Below are 15,705 nucleotides of genomic sequence, written 5' to 3'. Positions count from 1 at the left end.
GCTTCCCAGCATGTCCGCCCCTAACCTATACTGGTGTTTGGTATTCTTCCTTCCCAGGTGCAGGACCCTACACTTGCTTTTGTTGAACCTCATTTGGTTCTTCTCTGCCCAGCTCTCCAGCCTGTCCAGGTCATGCTGGATGGCAGCACGGCCCTCTGGAGTGTCAGCCACCCCTCCCAGCTTGGTATCATCAGCAAACTTGCTGAGGATACACTCTGTCCCCTCATCTAGGTCATTAATGAATATATTGAACAAAATTGGACCAAGTATTGACCCCTGAGGGACACCACTGGTTACAGGCCTCCAACTGGACTCTGTGCCGCTGATCACAACCCTCTGAGTTCTGTCACTCAGCCAGCTCTCGATCCACCTCACTGTCACCTCATCTAGCCCATACTTCCTCAGCTTCCTAATGAGGATGTTATGGGAGACAGTGTCAAAAGCCTTGCTAAGGTCAAGGTAGATGACATCTACGGCTGTCCCCTCATCCAGCCAACCCGTTATAACATCATAGAAAGCTATCAGATTGGTCAGGCATGATTTGCCCTTGGTAAATCCATGCTGACCACTTCCAATAACTTCCTGTTCCTCTATGTGTTTGGAGACGACATCCAGAATGAGTCGCTCCATTACCTTCCCAGGGACAGAGGTGAGACTAACCGGCCTGTAGTTCCCTGGGTCCTCCTTCTTGCCTTTTTTGAAGATTGAAGTGAAGTCAGCCTTCCTCCGGTCCTCGGGCACCTCTCCTGTTCCCCATGACCTTGCAAAGACGATGGAGAGCGGTCTAGCGATAACATCTGCCAGCTCTGTCAGCACTTGCGGGTGCATCCCGTCAGGGCCCATGGATTTATGAATGTCCAGCTTGGCCAAGTGGTCTCTGACCCGGTCCTCCTCAACTAAGGGAAAGTCTTCCTCTCTCCCGACCTTCCCCCTTGCCTCCAGGGTATGGGATTCGTGAGGGATGGCTTTATCAGTGAAGACCAAAGAAAAGAAGGCATTCAGTAACTCTGCCTTCTCTGTTAAGAAAGAGAAACTGGGCCAAGTTAACCCTGCAGTAATCCTGATGAAGTCAATGAACTGTGACTGCGCAAATGTTGAATCTGGACTGTGATGTAGCTAATTTCTGTGTTCAATTTAAGTGTTGACAGATGCGCTCTTGCAGATCTAGAAAGAATGCTTTAGGATGTTACCACCTTACCTGTTGACTTTTCTCAGCTAAATGTCACTGCCACAAATATTGAGCTGCATGAATTAGGCATATGAGCATTTCTAATCAGCTGCAGAGCAAAAACTGCCAGATTTCTAGCCAGAATAAATCAACAGGAACTAGGCCTATATGAACAAAATTTGCAGATATTTGAGATAAATAAGGTGTAAGTAACAAGTAGATGTAGTAGTAGTGATTCATGCAGTATCTTATTCACACAATAGCACTTACATCAGTATTCCGATGCAGTAATACAATCTTAACCTCCAAAATTATGTATCTCCAAAGATCTGTTCATTATGAAAACTGACTGTGTTAAACTGTTCCTTATTCATAACTGTCATATGGTTTTTATGGAAATAGAACTTTAAATACTTTAAAAACATGTAATTAAGAAGCTTTTGAAAACATTTATCTTTCACTTTTTTAGGACTTGACCTATATCATGTGATCTGACATATAAGAATTGAGAACTATTGAGAACACTCTCTACTTATTTTCTCCCGTAAAAAAAACCCCAATATCCAACCAAACCCCAAACATACAGAAGCCAAATACCCTGATAGTTTCTTATTTTCCAATGAGAATAAAATTTTACTTGCATATCTTTTGTCTTGATTTCCCTGGGGAGATTCACATATATCCTCAAGGATATAATTTGATCCGTAGAATATCCTTAGTTTCAGTTATCTTCTGGTATCATTAGACTTTGAATTATCCTTCAAGTAGATTTCAACTGCAATTCCAGAACATTCTTCACTCTCCTCCAACATTCAAAGCTAACTTTGTCCTCTGCTGGACTTACAAGGCGTGGACACAACTGCATTTTGTGACATTTTATCAAGTGACATTTGTTCATAGCACAGGAAGCTGAATCAAATCAAGCTGCAGAGAACCTATGCTACATATTCAACCCTCTGCAGATGCCGCATGCAAGCCACACAATTACCAGGCATAACCCTAAAAGAAAAAGTAAAGTAAAGGTTGAACAATTGAAAGACTTTTTTCACTAAAAGGTCATTACATTTTTTTTCAGCTCCTATTTAACCACTGCAACCAGTGAATCAACTGTAGAAAGAAACAGTTGTTTGAGATTTGTAGTCTCGCTGCCCATGTGTACAGTGCATGATCAAGAAAAGGGGACAGACCTGTCTTCAGTAAGAGATTGAGCAAGACCTGACAACATTGGTAAGATTAAGGGACGGGAGAGGGAGGAATGTGGTAGGAGAAAGGAACTCTTTTACTTGGGGGAAAAAAAAAAAGGCCTTTTGTTTTTCCTTTAGTCAATGTAAAGAAACAAAAAAGGATAATTACAGTTTTTAGAAAGTCCTTTGCTGGCCACCTTTAAATATCCCTTACAGTAATTTACCCCTAATTAAGTATGGAGTGAGGTAGAAAGGAATGAATTGACAGGAAGAGAAAGAGCAAGAAGTGGAAAGTAAAAGGGCTACAGAATCAGGGGGCTGCATCACACTGGTTTAGAGGAATCCTCGTAACCACTGAGTATTGCTGTGGTATCAGTGGGACTACACTGAATTTATAAAGTGGACTATAGTGCTGTAAAATGTCTATCTAGGGCATATCTGCGCAGCTAGATGAAGATGCAAAATCAATGTGGATAGGCACATTCGAGCTCTTTATAACCCAGCTATTTAATATAGCAAGCATAATGAAGGCCTGGTGGCACGCGGTTCAGCATAGCGTAGCAGCTCGAACAACCTCTCTGAAGATGTTCTTACTGATGCTAGTGTGGCTTGAGCTAGCTAGAATATAGCAGGTGTGGATGTACCTTTCATCCTAAAATGACACTTTCTCTGGGCTGGATAGGCACAGGTAATTGGTTAATTGCAAATCTCATACAATAATGTGATTGTTTGAGAGTGTTTGTTAAATTGGGAATGTTTATTAAAAGTACATTGAACATGACTCTGAAAACACCTAGAATATAATTCTGAAAGAAAAAATAATTACCTGAGGAACTGGTATGTAGTTATACTTAAGCAAAATATGTATTACTAAGAAACAGCTATTTTATGAGGATTTTTTCAGGTTTTTTAATAATATCTGAGCTTTAGGTATTTCCTCCATACCTAAAGAAGAGTACCTTTGTGAAAATATCTAGACCTAGCAGGTCTAGGATACAGAACTGAATTCAAACATGATTTTTCCATGACAGGGATGTAGTTATACTTTTTGATACTACACAGCCCATAGTAATTTAGGGATATGGTCATCCTGATGCATTCAGAAACCATATGGTTAGTGTTATTACCCCTGTCTAATTGATCTTTTCATGACAGCTATGCATAGTTTGGAATTACTTTCGAATCTTATGGATGCATCTGACAGTTGCTAAGACGGCATACTCAATGTCTATCACATAAACCAAAAATATATAGACATAATTTTCCACTCAATTATACGTATTGTAGCATCTTGTGTTTCTTTTCACAAGGTGCAGATTACCCAAGTAGGCGGTATGTTATTTGCCGCTAGATGGTGCTCTCACGTTAGGATTAAAGATTTCCATTAGCTTTTTCATTACAACTTTCATAATTCTCTCAAAATCAACATAAACCCTCTCAAAAGAGCAATGAAAAAAAATTGCTAGAATGCATACAAATGTACCATATGTTAGTTTCGGATGACTGATATCCCCCAGATTGTATAAGGAAGTTATTTTAATTCTAGGAAAATCAGCACTGAAACCATGTAATACTCTTCTCTAATATGATGGTGCAAATTCTATAAAACTTTAAACCATGAAATGAGCCATAGTTAAATAATACTTTTATGGTTAACTAATATCGGTTCCAAATGGGTAACAGTCCGGCATTACAAACTCGAAAACAAAGGCAAAGGGATTGTTTTGCTCAAAGTTTTGAAAATTGTGCTCAGAGTATGTGTGTAGGTGATTTAACACTCACTCTTTTAAACAGAGACCACAGCTATTGATTTCTATGTTGCTAAAGTGTCCTTCACTGACATCTTTCTAGGGAGGAAGCATGACTAGGCTCTGCTTCATAGCAGAGAATAAGCGTAGTGTCAGAGAACAGTCAAGGGCCTTCCAGTTGGGAAGCCATATTTTTCCTGGGGAAGTAGGAGAGCTACATATTGCCACAGCAATACCAACTTGTACAGCTGTGCAACATGTCAACATTTCACTCTCTTTTTGTCTACAACTGCTCTGGTGCTGGAATCGATCCCTCACAGTTACCACTATGACTGGCTGCACAAATGCAATCTTTGAGTGTCTCAAACTAGTACAGGACTCAGGTCATAACTTTGGCATTTTAGCAATGAAGCTCAATGCTTCCTTCTAAGAATGAATTCCACTGTTGGCTGTGTAGTTTGTGTAGATCTGCATCTTTCTACTCACTATTCTCGTTCACATTCGTGCAAATATTATGGCAGAAGGTAGAAGTGATTCATGTGTCTCAGAGGTTTCTGACAATGTCTATTGTCTTTGAGCAGAAGGCAAGTTTTTACATAATTTACAAATGCTGTGCATTCTTTTGGTTTCTTTTTTATTTTCAATGAGAAATTCATCTTACTCTTGCATGTTCCTTCCCAGAGAGAGCTCTAACTGACGTGGCATTCATCAGTACAAGGCTCTCTTGGTCCCACCGTTCACTTCTGATTTCTTCTTCACATGCAGCTGTGACACACAGGAACATTTTGTTTAAAAATGAAACAAAGGAAGATTTTGGACTCCAGCACTGTCTTGCTGATACATCTGAAATTTATTTAGGTTTACTTTTAGGGAATGAGTAGCTTTGACTACTTTTTGTAGTAACTTAATATCCATCCTAAAATTTCTTCTGTTCTCTCTCCCCTGTAGTGACAACTATGCAGGATCCATCTTGTTCCTTTCATTCTAGGCTCACATTAGAGTAAGCCCTATTGCAACATATCATCCCTTATCCCTTCCCTTCCTTTCCTTGATGTTAAGTCTCTGTTTATACAAGCTGTTCCAGTTCTAGGTAAACTGGAGCACCCAATTGTTCATGACGAAGATCAGGATGTCAGATTCTTTTTCATCAGAGTCTAGTGTTCCCACATGTAAAGAGTCTCTTTATTTTCAGATAACACAAGATCAGAGCTGTAAATTATCCAAAGCTGGCATTTAGTGTTGCCTTTACCTTTAACAACCAAATGCACTGAACAAAAGCAACTGAGACTGTAGTTTGTGCTAACCCCGGTTAGCAAAGAAAAGAAAGCTGAAACTTGGAAATTGCAATGTGAGAGATTCTAGAAAATACTGGATGAAGCATTGTTTCATGACAGGAATTACTCAACAGCTGCTCTTCTAACCTTAACGTGATATTGTTAGTGAGTAAAGCTACACAGAGAGAACACTCAAGAATATTTATTCACTATGGTTCTAGAATAGTTTTTTTTCCTGTAAGACCTGATACTAGGAGTAACTTAGTTTCTGTTCTGTAGGATCTGCTCCATTAGCCACTTTTAAAACAGATCACTTTTGTTCTAAGTTTTTCTGCCTGCAATAATTTAAAATACTACATCATTTAAACATAGAAAAATTGCAAAAGCATTCCCAGTAAAGTCCTAAACAAAGTTACTGGTGCATTAAAAAGTTTATGCTTCTTATGAGCATGATAGACGTCTCCTTAACATATACAAATCTTTTTCATTTTTCCTTATTCAAACACGTCAGGAAATCAGAATTGTGAAAGTCCATGCTCCAATAGTAATATTTCCTCCAGTAGTGACTTTGGTGTCGGAGAGGCTATTACCCAGAATTCTTTGTTCGAAAAGAAAAATCAAATGGAAGGTACAAATCTATTGAAGTATTTCCACCTCATAGTTTTATCTGTAGAATTACAGATTTAATTAATGAAGAAGTACATTTCAGAAAACTTTGTAAGGTTAAGGGGTACAGATTAGATTTTTAACACTAATGTCTTCAGAATTACATCAGTCTATTGCAGTATCCTCCATAACAGTAATTTTATTAATCATCTTTCAGAAATACTTTCAAAGTTTTCTCTACATTAAAAAGTAAGATGGCAGATACCACTTATACAACTGAAATGCTGCACTTACATGACAGAAATGCTGTCCTGGTTCTGGCTGGGATAGGGTTAATTTTCCCAAGGAGCTGTCCAAGTGGAAACCAGTGAGAGTTCCTCAGGGGTCAGTACTGGGACCAGTGCTGTTTAACATCTTTGTCAGTGACATGGACAGTGGGATTGAGCGCACCTTCAGCAAGTTTGCTGACAACACCAAGCTGTGTGGTACAGTCAACACCCTGGAGGGAAGGGACGCCATCCAGAGGGACCTGGACAGGCTTGAGAGGTGGGCCCATCCAACCTCATGAAGTTGAACCAGGCTAAGTGCAAGGTCCTGGACATGGGTCATGGCAATCCCAAGTGCAAATACAGGCTGGGCAGAGAATGGATTGAGAGCAGCCCTTGGGAGAAGGACTTGGGTGTGTTGGTGGATGGGAGGCTCAACATGAGCCGGCAACGTGTGTTTGCAGCCCAGAAAGCCAAACGCATTCTGGGTTGCATCAAAAGAAGCATGGCCAGCAAGTCAAGGGAGGTGATTCTGCTCCTCTACTCTGCTCTTGTCATATTCCCCCTGGAGTACTGTGTCCAGCTTTGGAGTCCTCAGTACAGGAAGGACATGGACCTGTTGGAGTGGGTCCAGAGGAGGCCATGAAGATGATCAGAGGGCTGGATCACCTCTCCTGTGAAGACAGGCTGAGGGAGTTGGGGTTGTTCAGCCTGGAGAAGAGAAGGCTCCGGGGACCCTACAGCAGCCTTCCAGTACCTAAAGGGGGCCTACAGGAGAGATGGGGAGGGACTCTTTATGAGGGAGTGTAGCAATAGGACAAGGAGGAACAGTTTTAAACTGAAAGAGGGTAAATTTAGATTAGATATTAGCAAGAAATTCTTTACTGTAAGGGTGGTGAGGCACTGGAACAGGTTGCCCAGGGAAGTTGTTGATGCCCCATCCCTGGAAGTGTTCAAGGCCAGGCTGGATGGGGCTTTGAGCAGCCTGGTCTAGTGGGAGGTGTCCCTGCCCATGGCAGGGGGGTTGGAACAACATGATCTTCAAGGTCCCTTCCAACTCTAACCACTCCATGATTCTGTGATCAGGACACAGGTATGTGTATGACCATGTGAAGCCATACCCAGTATATAGCCTAGGGAGCTGGCAGGAGGAGGGGACAGGAAATCGCTGCTTGGATGCAGGCTGGGGGCCTCCCAGTCTGGTCAGTGAGCGGTGGTACATTAATCGTGTTTTGCACATTCCTCTATCAGTATTATTATTGTTGTTTTCCTCTTTCCTTTGCTGTTCTGTTAAACTGCCTTTATCTCAACCCACGGGTTTTGCCTTTTTCTTCTGATTCTCCCCTCAATCCCACAGCTGGGGGGGGGGTAGGTGAGCGGCTGCATGGTTCTTTGTTGCTGTCTGGAGTTAAACCACAACAGTCCTTTTTGGTGCCCAATGTGGGGCACGAAGGGTTGAGATAATGATAGATACGACCAGAGCCTGTTAAAACACATTTGTTATATGCATTTGTAAGATTAGTTAAATAGTCGCTAGTCACATTGTTGCTTTGTTTGTTCACATGGCTGTGTTATGTAAATTCTTATATGTTCTCTATACTCCTCGCGGTGCTGTTTATCACCTATGGGAGAGGGATCAGGATTATCATTTTGCTGTCCTGTGTAATATCAATGTATGATATGTTAACATCGCTCTTAAGGCAGTTATGTTGGCATGTTTATGCAGCATTGTTGTCCTGCCTGCACCTCAGGCGCTGTCTCTCAGAATTTATTACTAATCACACCAAATTTATAGAGGAAGTGGGGATGGTACTTTCCCCAGCTCTTTCGCCTCCCTTTTCTCCTTTGGGCCAGGTACAATGGCTTTTGAGAATTTGGAATATCCTTGGGGTGCTCAAACCAGCCTGGTCCTATTGCTATGTCTCCTGAATGTTTCAGATCTTGTTTAGCGTTAAACAACTCCGTAAGGCTACCACCTAGAGATCTGCCCAAGGCTGGATAGTCACAGGTGGCATGGCATGTGGGAGAACATGGGCAGGTACCTAGAGAATTTCTCACCTCCAGTGGTCTGGGACTTCACCCTCGAACAACTACGGGACCCTGATAAAGTGATAGAATATTTGAAAGGAAAATGCTGTGGCTATTCCAGAGAGGCACAACTTACTGCACTGTGTCGGCCCCTGCCCAGTGTCTAGCAAACACTGCTTAATACTTTGCAGCACCCTCAGGGGAAAGAGAGGGAAACTAGATGGACAGGCACTGCGGCTACTCCAACCTCTGCGGCAGGCACTGCAGCTGAACCAGAAAACCAACCTGTGCCATTATCTGTCACCCCTATATAGAAGAAATACATGAAGAAATCAGTTCACTTAGTAAGGGATGACAATGAACCAGGGCCATCACGAGAACAGGAGGAAGAGGCAGAACCAGAGATAATCACCCAATCCTATCCCTGATCAAGCTGCAAGATACGCAAAAAGATTTCAGCAGATTCCAGTCGAGCACATTGTCACCTGGCTGCTCCAATGCTGGGATAACGGGGCCAGTAGCCTGGAATTAGAGGGTAGGGAAGCCAGGCAGCTGGGATCTCTGTCTAGGGAAGGGGGCATTGACAAGGCAGTTGGGAAAAAGACACAAGCCCTCAGCCTCTGGAGGCAACTCCTGTCAGGTGTGAGGACAAGGTACCTCTTCAGTGAAGATGTTGTATGTCATCCAAGCAAGTGGACCACAATGGAAAGAGTTATCCAGTACCTGAGGGAATTAGTCATGCAGGAGCTGGTTTATTATAACCCAGACAATGCACAGTTACCCACAGATCCTGATGAAGTCCAATGCAGAAGGCCCACGTGGCAGAAGTTTGTATGGAGCACACCATCACTGTATGCCAACTCATTGGCAGTGATGGAATGGAAAGGCGAAAAGGGACCAATGGTGGATGAGGTGGCTGGCCAACTCCAGCAATACGAAGAAAGTCTCTCTTCCCCCCTTATCTCAGCTGTGAAGAAACTGTTCCAGGAGCTCCAGCAACTCAAAGAGAATATGTCCTACTCTCCACCTGTACGGGCCAGTATCTCAGCTATTAAGTGCAGGCGTTTCTCTACTCAAGAGAGAGAATATAGAGGGCACACACCACCAGGCACCCTGTGGTTTTACCTACATGACCACAGAGAGGACATGAGGAAGTGGGATGGACAACCTACCTCAATCCTACAGGCACGGGTACATGAGTTGCAAGAAAGAACAATCACAAAAGGGGATTCCTCCAGGAAAAGTGCTGCTCCAGTTTCCAGTGGGCAGTTCCCCAGGCAGAGTGCAGGCCACACTTTGCTTTCACTTGGAGGGGCATCCAGTACACCTGGAATCAACTGCCCCAGGGGTGGAAACACAGCCCTACTATTTGCCATAGACTGATCCAGACTGCACCGGAAGAGGGTGAAGGTCTGACACATCTGCAGTACATTGACGACATCATCGCATGGGGCAACAGAGCAGAAGAAAGGGAATAAAATAGTTCAAATCCTTCCGAAAGCTGGATATCCATTTTTTAGGAATATAATGGCAAGATGGACGTGATCAGATCCCAATGGATGTGATCAACAAAGTAGCAGCTATGTCTCCACCAACTAGTAAAAAGGAAACACAAGTTTTCCTAGGCTTTGTGGGTTTTTGGAGGATGCATGTCCCAGATTACAGTCTGATTATGAGCACCCTATATCAAGTGACCCAGAAGAACAACGATTTTAAATGGAGCCCTGAGCAGCAACAAGCCTTTGAACAAAGGGTCTGAGTGAGCAGCCACGTGGTTCCTTGTTGCCAGCTGGAGTTAAACCATGACAAATGCTGATGCCACTTCCTCGCCATGCTGCCTCTAAACTGCTCCTCAGAATATCCCGGGGTATCCACCGGCATAGCTGTTCTTGTGTTCCAGGCTGGAGTTTGTCCACATTATGGCTTCTGTAATGGTGGTTTCTGTTTTATTAACCCCAGTGTCTTCTCTGTCCTCATGTCCTCTCTGTCCTCCTAGCTACAGCAGAGAATCATGCAGACGTCATGGGGTAAAAGGATTAAATGTCAGTTATATTTCTAATCTAGCAAGTAGACTGTGTGCAGAGGAGCAAGCAGGAAGAAAGAGAGTAGAGGTGAGAAGTGAAGTGACACTAGAAAACTGACTGTGTACAGCTGCGTTTGCACTCACTATCAAAACTGGTAGGTCAGAGCCCATCATACAGTAACTATAATCCATTTGCCTAGCTGTGAAAGAGCACAGGTCTGAAGCAAGTATAAAGCTCATACATATAAGCCAGATGGACAGAAGTTAATTAATGACTTAAAGGTTTAAATTACAGTAAACACAAACTCCTTGCGTCTCTCTGCCCACATACAAACATAACTCATTAGTACGTAAGCTTCACGCTAGAGTTGCTCCTCTAGCTTCTTGCCTTAAGGTATCACATTGTGCATAACATATATTTATCTAGATAAAGGCAGCGTGGTTCATGTTGTCAGTGGCAGTTTCTTGCAGTTAACTGCTGATAGGCTAACTTTTTTTAATGGAAAGCTCCATGGATTTTACAAGAAAATTACATCAAGTGTTTCATTGAGCCCTTTTTTTGGTAAGAATTACTAGAAAAATGTTTTGCTTTTAGACAACTCCATTCAGCAGTGATGAATCTTTTTCTGTGTTTTATGAGATATTTCTATAAACAATTACTGGTTTCACCCAAGACTGTATCTTTAATATTTACCAAAAGTGTGGCAAGTAATGAGAGATCTGTCAAACTCAATGAACAGTATCCTCTATTCAAAGGGAGGAGTGCTTTATTTAGACATGAACAGCCATCTGAAGTATTTCAACAATACTCATATATTTTCAAATCAAATTATCATTATCACAGCCATTTTCAAAACACAGCATTTTCTGTTGTCATGTTCATTTCACACAGGTGAGCCATCACTGTGAAAGTTTTAAAAGAAGCCATCAGATTAGATATGATCCAAATGTGAGTTTTCTAAAGACAAGCTTTAACAAATGGGAAAATCATAGAAAAGCTTCTTTAACGTGTTTTAAAATGTCAGTGGGAACAAATGAATATTTTATTACTTGAAAGATGAACTCTTCAGCATTCAGCTGGGATTATGTAACTTTCAATTGCATCTGAGCACAAGTCTTCCACCACTGTACAGGCAGTAGAAATAGCCTACCTTGGGAATAAAAAAGACAGATCCTGAATCCCAAAAGCACCGTATCAATCAAAACGGGTCCAGGAGCTGCAAATGAAGTGGCTTTATAAACAATAAACTATTCTGGAGAAAACTCCAGGGTATGGTAAATGTGTCTGAAGAACTAGAGGAGTATCTGTAGAATAATCAGCCTGCAGCACTTACCAAAAGAAAGTACATAAGAAACTATGAAATTCAGACAGAAAGACACAACTCCTAAATAATATAACATCTTGGAAAAACTGAAGATAGCAGCTCCGGAAAGGACAGAGGATGCTAATGTGTATGGCAAGATTCCTCCAGAAACTGCAGTAAATGAAAATGTAAGGGTTGGTGATTTGGGTAATCTGGTAAATTTTGCAAAGTGAGGCTGACCCTCTCCTAAAGGATAAGGCTGAACAAATCAAATATGGTAGCCTTGACTACACTGAGTACTGCGGTATAAAAAGCTACCCACTAATCCATCAGGGACTAACAAAAAAGGGTTACTGCAGCTAGGACAAGTAAAGCAGTCCTTGTAAAATGAATGCCCTGCTATAGGATAAATCCTTGAAAAACCCCAAAACCGAATGCATTTGATGAAGAATTAGGATATGGCCCCAGACATAAATTATAAGCAAGATCAGCTTGCCAAAAAGTAACATAAAAACAACAAGCACTTTGACTGGAGGGACACAAAGAAGACTCATGAAGAAATACTGTGATGGCTGGGACAAAGTGTAACTGCAAGTTGCCCCAAAGGAATATTAAAGAGGCAGGTGAAAGAGAAGATGGGTGGAAGTGTATGTTGCATATGACATGTGAAAGCCAAATGAAAAAAAAAAAAATCCAACTGTTTCTCAGCCTGGAGAAGTTGAAGCCTTGTAACAAGAAACTCAAAGCCTTTTGCATTAGAGTAGGGCTACAAATAAGTTCTTTTATATCGAAAAGATGGTCCCATATGTATAAACAAGGGAAGAAGAATAAAAGCAGATTTTTCCATTTACATCTTTGGACAACCTTTGGGTGCATAAAGACTGGAAACAGGCTTTCATAACTATTCTGGAAAACTGGAAATTAGTAAAAAGTTCTAGAAAGGAGCTTTTCTGTAGGAAGAAAAACTTTAAATGTGTGGGTGAAGCCACACAGACTGTTTCAGAAATATATATTGAAGGTGTGCCCTGTGGTGGACCCCAGAGTCCCTGTCTTCTGACTGCATAGATAGAGAAGTTAACGAGTGCTACAGCCTCTTTCTAATGCATAGCCCCTGGTTTTATTCCCATGTAAACCAAGGCATGAGAGAAAAGGACAGAAGTGACGATGTATAGTCAGGTCACACTCTGATGTGGAATCAGGATAGAGCTAGAGCCCAATGGCGTTCCCAGACTGACACATAGACAGAAAGACAGAACCAGCCAAACCTTCTGTATGTCCATAAGGCAGCAAGTTTGATCAGTGGGGAAAGCCTAGCACCATTTCTCAGCCCCAGTATGACTAAACAGCTAACTCTGTCATCTAACTTTTTCTAGATTCTGTCTTATTGTCCAGAGCATAGGCTTTTGGGAGTACAACTCTTGTACTTCTTGTATTTCTGCTGCAGCATTTACAATTAAAAGATGGTCAAAGGTGTTAAGTTTTTTTCAGACTTTCAGACAAAAGGTACTCCTTTGACTGAGTAAAAAATTGTGAAGGGAGATAATTAGGCCAGTGTCCCTTATAAGGTAACTATATGTGTGTCTATTCCAGACTACTGAGATATCAAATAGCCCAGCTGGCTGTGCTAACCCCAGAACTGGAATCAGTATCATTGCATCCTCATGGCGCTGCACTCAATCTAATTAGCTGGGCGATGAGAGATAGGGCTTTTTCAGCTTGCCATGTGGTTTATAATATATTATAGCTTAAGCTAAATGCCTCCATTCTGCTTGCTTCTGGGACATGTGTCTCCGTTAGCCTGCTGGGAGTTTGGTTGTGAGTCTGCACACTGCCTGCTGTGGGGTGCAGCCCAGGCCCTGAGCAGACAACCCTAATGACTGGGTAAGGCCTTGGAATGGAAAAAGGCCTCTAAGAGGGCGTGCAAGAAGAGTACAAGGTTGCCTGCACCTTCAACTGGAGGCACAGCTCCATTTAATGACATTTCTAAGGGAAAGAAGTAGATGTTGATCTGCCTGTAGCTCTGAGCATAGCTGGCTACTAGTCTTCTAACTCACAGACAAGCATCTGATACTGGTAAAAAACCCAACAGGTCAGTGCTGTTGCTCTGCTTTGAGAACTGTCTGTATCCTTATCTTCTCCCTGTCAGTGACGTAACAGACAAGCAGAGGCATTTCAAGCTACTACATGAAATTTAACCAGAGATCACAAACCCTAAAATGTCTTTACCTGCCACTCCCATAATTTCTGCCTGGTATCACCGAGCGCCAGAGCTATGTTGCTCTATCCTGACACAGTCTGATTTTCTTTTCAAGGTAACCTTTGTTCTGAATTTTCTTGTTTTGTAATACTTGGATTAAGGATTAATATCAAGATCCCTGTAGTATATTTTGTCCTAAATTACTGCTGGGTGCACTTACCTGCATTGTAATTTAGGATTTGGAAATTATAGAGCCCTACAGTGCTGTGATTATACATGATCCTTTGTTCACAGACACACAAAAGAACTCACCACCTACACACTATGGCAAAGAACAAAATGAAAGACCCAAGCTCTATGCTTATAGTGTGTATAGGTTAATTCCAAAACAATTACAGCTCCCTAAGAATTTATAGAAACAATAGATATGAGATCGGTGTAAATTCAAGTAACAGAAGGAGGGGGGTTTGCAGCCAGAGCAGCCAGATTTATCTTTGAAGTTGGTCAAGCCTTGGAGTTGGCTCTGCTTTGAGGGGGGGGGCAGACCAGATGACGACCCTCCCAACTAAAATTGTTCTGCGACACTATGATTTCAAGAGACTGTAGCACCCAGTCTAGTAAGGTGAGGGGGAGATAAGGGAGTGAGGAAATAAGAATGGGAAATGGAGGTAGTGAAAGAGAAGGTTAGCCTCTTCAAGACAATACGGAGGCTTGATTTATTTCAAATTCTGCCTACCAAATGGATTGCCATACTTCAAGCAAAATTAATGGAATGAAGTGCTACAGTTCTTATTCACAGGAAATACCAGGGAGTGTGAAGGCATTCAGCTAATAGAAATAATTAAGCTAAATGCAGTTGATATAATATCAGGGAAACCAAGATTCAATAGAACAAACTCACAGTACAAAATAAAATTTTATGCCATAATAGTTTTGGCAAAAACCTGTCCTGCACCAAGTAGGAGGAGAAAAAAAAATTTAAATTCCAGCTGCGCCCCAAATGTCAGATCCAGAGTATGGCCAAAGACTGGAGATCCTGACCCATTGTCAAATGACAGCAGCTATTAAAATGTCTCACTGAAGAAAAATACTCAGTTTGATTTCTTTTACTTTTTCTTTTTTCATTTTTTGGTGAGCTTCAAAGCTCACCAAATCAATCCGAATAAGGTTTGCAAAGGTGTTTGACTTTTCGGCATCTGACTGCTTCAGCTTCTGATTGGAAACCCTGGGTCTCTAAGCAATGCATTCAAGTCTAATCCTGTTAGTTGGTCCTGCCAAGAACAGAGATAAATGTAATTTACACCCCAAATGACAGAAAGCTGCTTCTCTCCTTCGGAGAGTGGGATCAGTTTTCCCCCTTAGGATGATCCTAGTCAGGAGGAAGTATGTATTTTCTAATCTCCAACATGAGACCACATCTCAGAATTACTTCTGAGTCTTTATGTTGGAGCAAGGACTGGAGCATTTAGACTGATATTCTTAGCCTGGGGCCCTTTGGTCTCTGCCTGGATAGAAGTATATATCCATCTATTTAGCACTTAAACAGTGAGCCTGACACATTTAGGCTGCAGTAGACCACCTCTACGTATGCTTCATGGGCAAACAAGGCATTTTGTCTAATGCCAACACACATGGAGTTTACGAAGCATTTTGCAAACATTACAATACATTTACAAAGCATTGCTACAGTACATGCACATGAGATGCGAATCTTCTGGGGAGTGCCATAACTACCGTGTGTTTGTTACAGTGTTTGGAGTTTCTGAACATCCTGCTGTCTGCTTAAGAGTGAATGGTAGGACAACCAGAAACCCGTGACAAATGTCCAATATCCTTATATTCTACCCAGTCAAAATATCTGTAAAATGTTTTGCAAAAAAAGGTTGTCTCCTTGGGAACCTGAAGAC

The sequence above is a fragment of the Chroicocephalus ridibundus genome, chromosome 4, assembly GCF_963924245.1.
Source record: "Chroicocephalus ridibundus chromosome 4, bChrRid1.1, whole genome shotgun sequence".
In the NCBI taxonomy this organism is placed as follows: domain Eukaryota; kingdom Metazoa; phylum Chordata; class Aves; order Charadriiformes; family Laridae; genus Chroicocephalus; species Chroicocephalus ridibundus.
The sequence above is the reverse complement of the archived record's forward strand: the minus strand, read 5'-3'. Positions refer to the sequence as shown.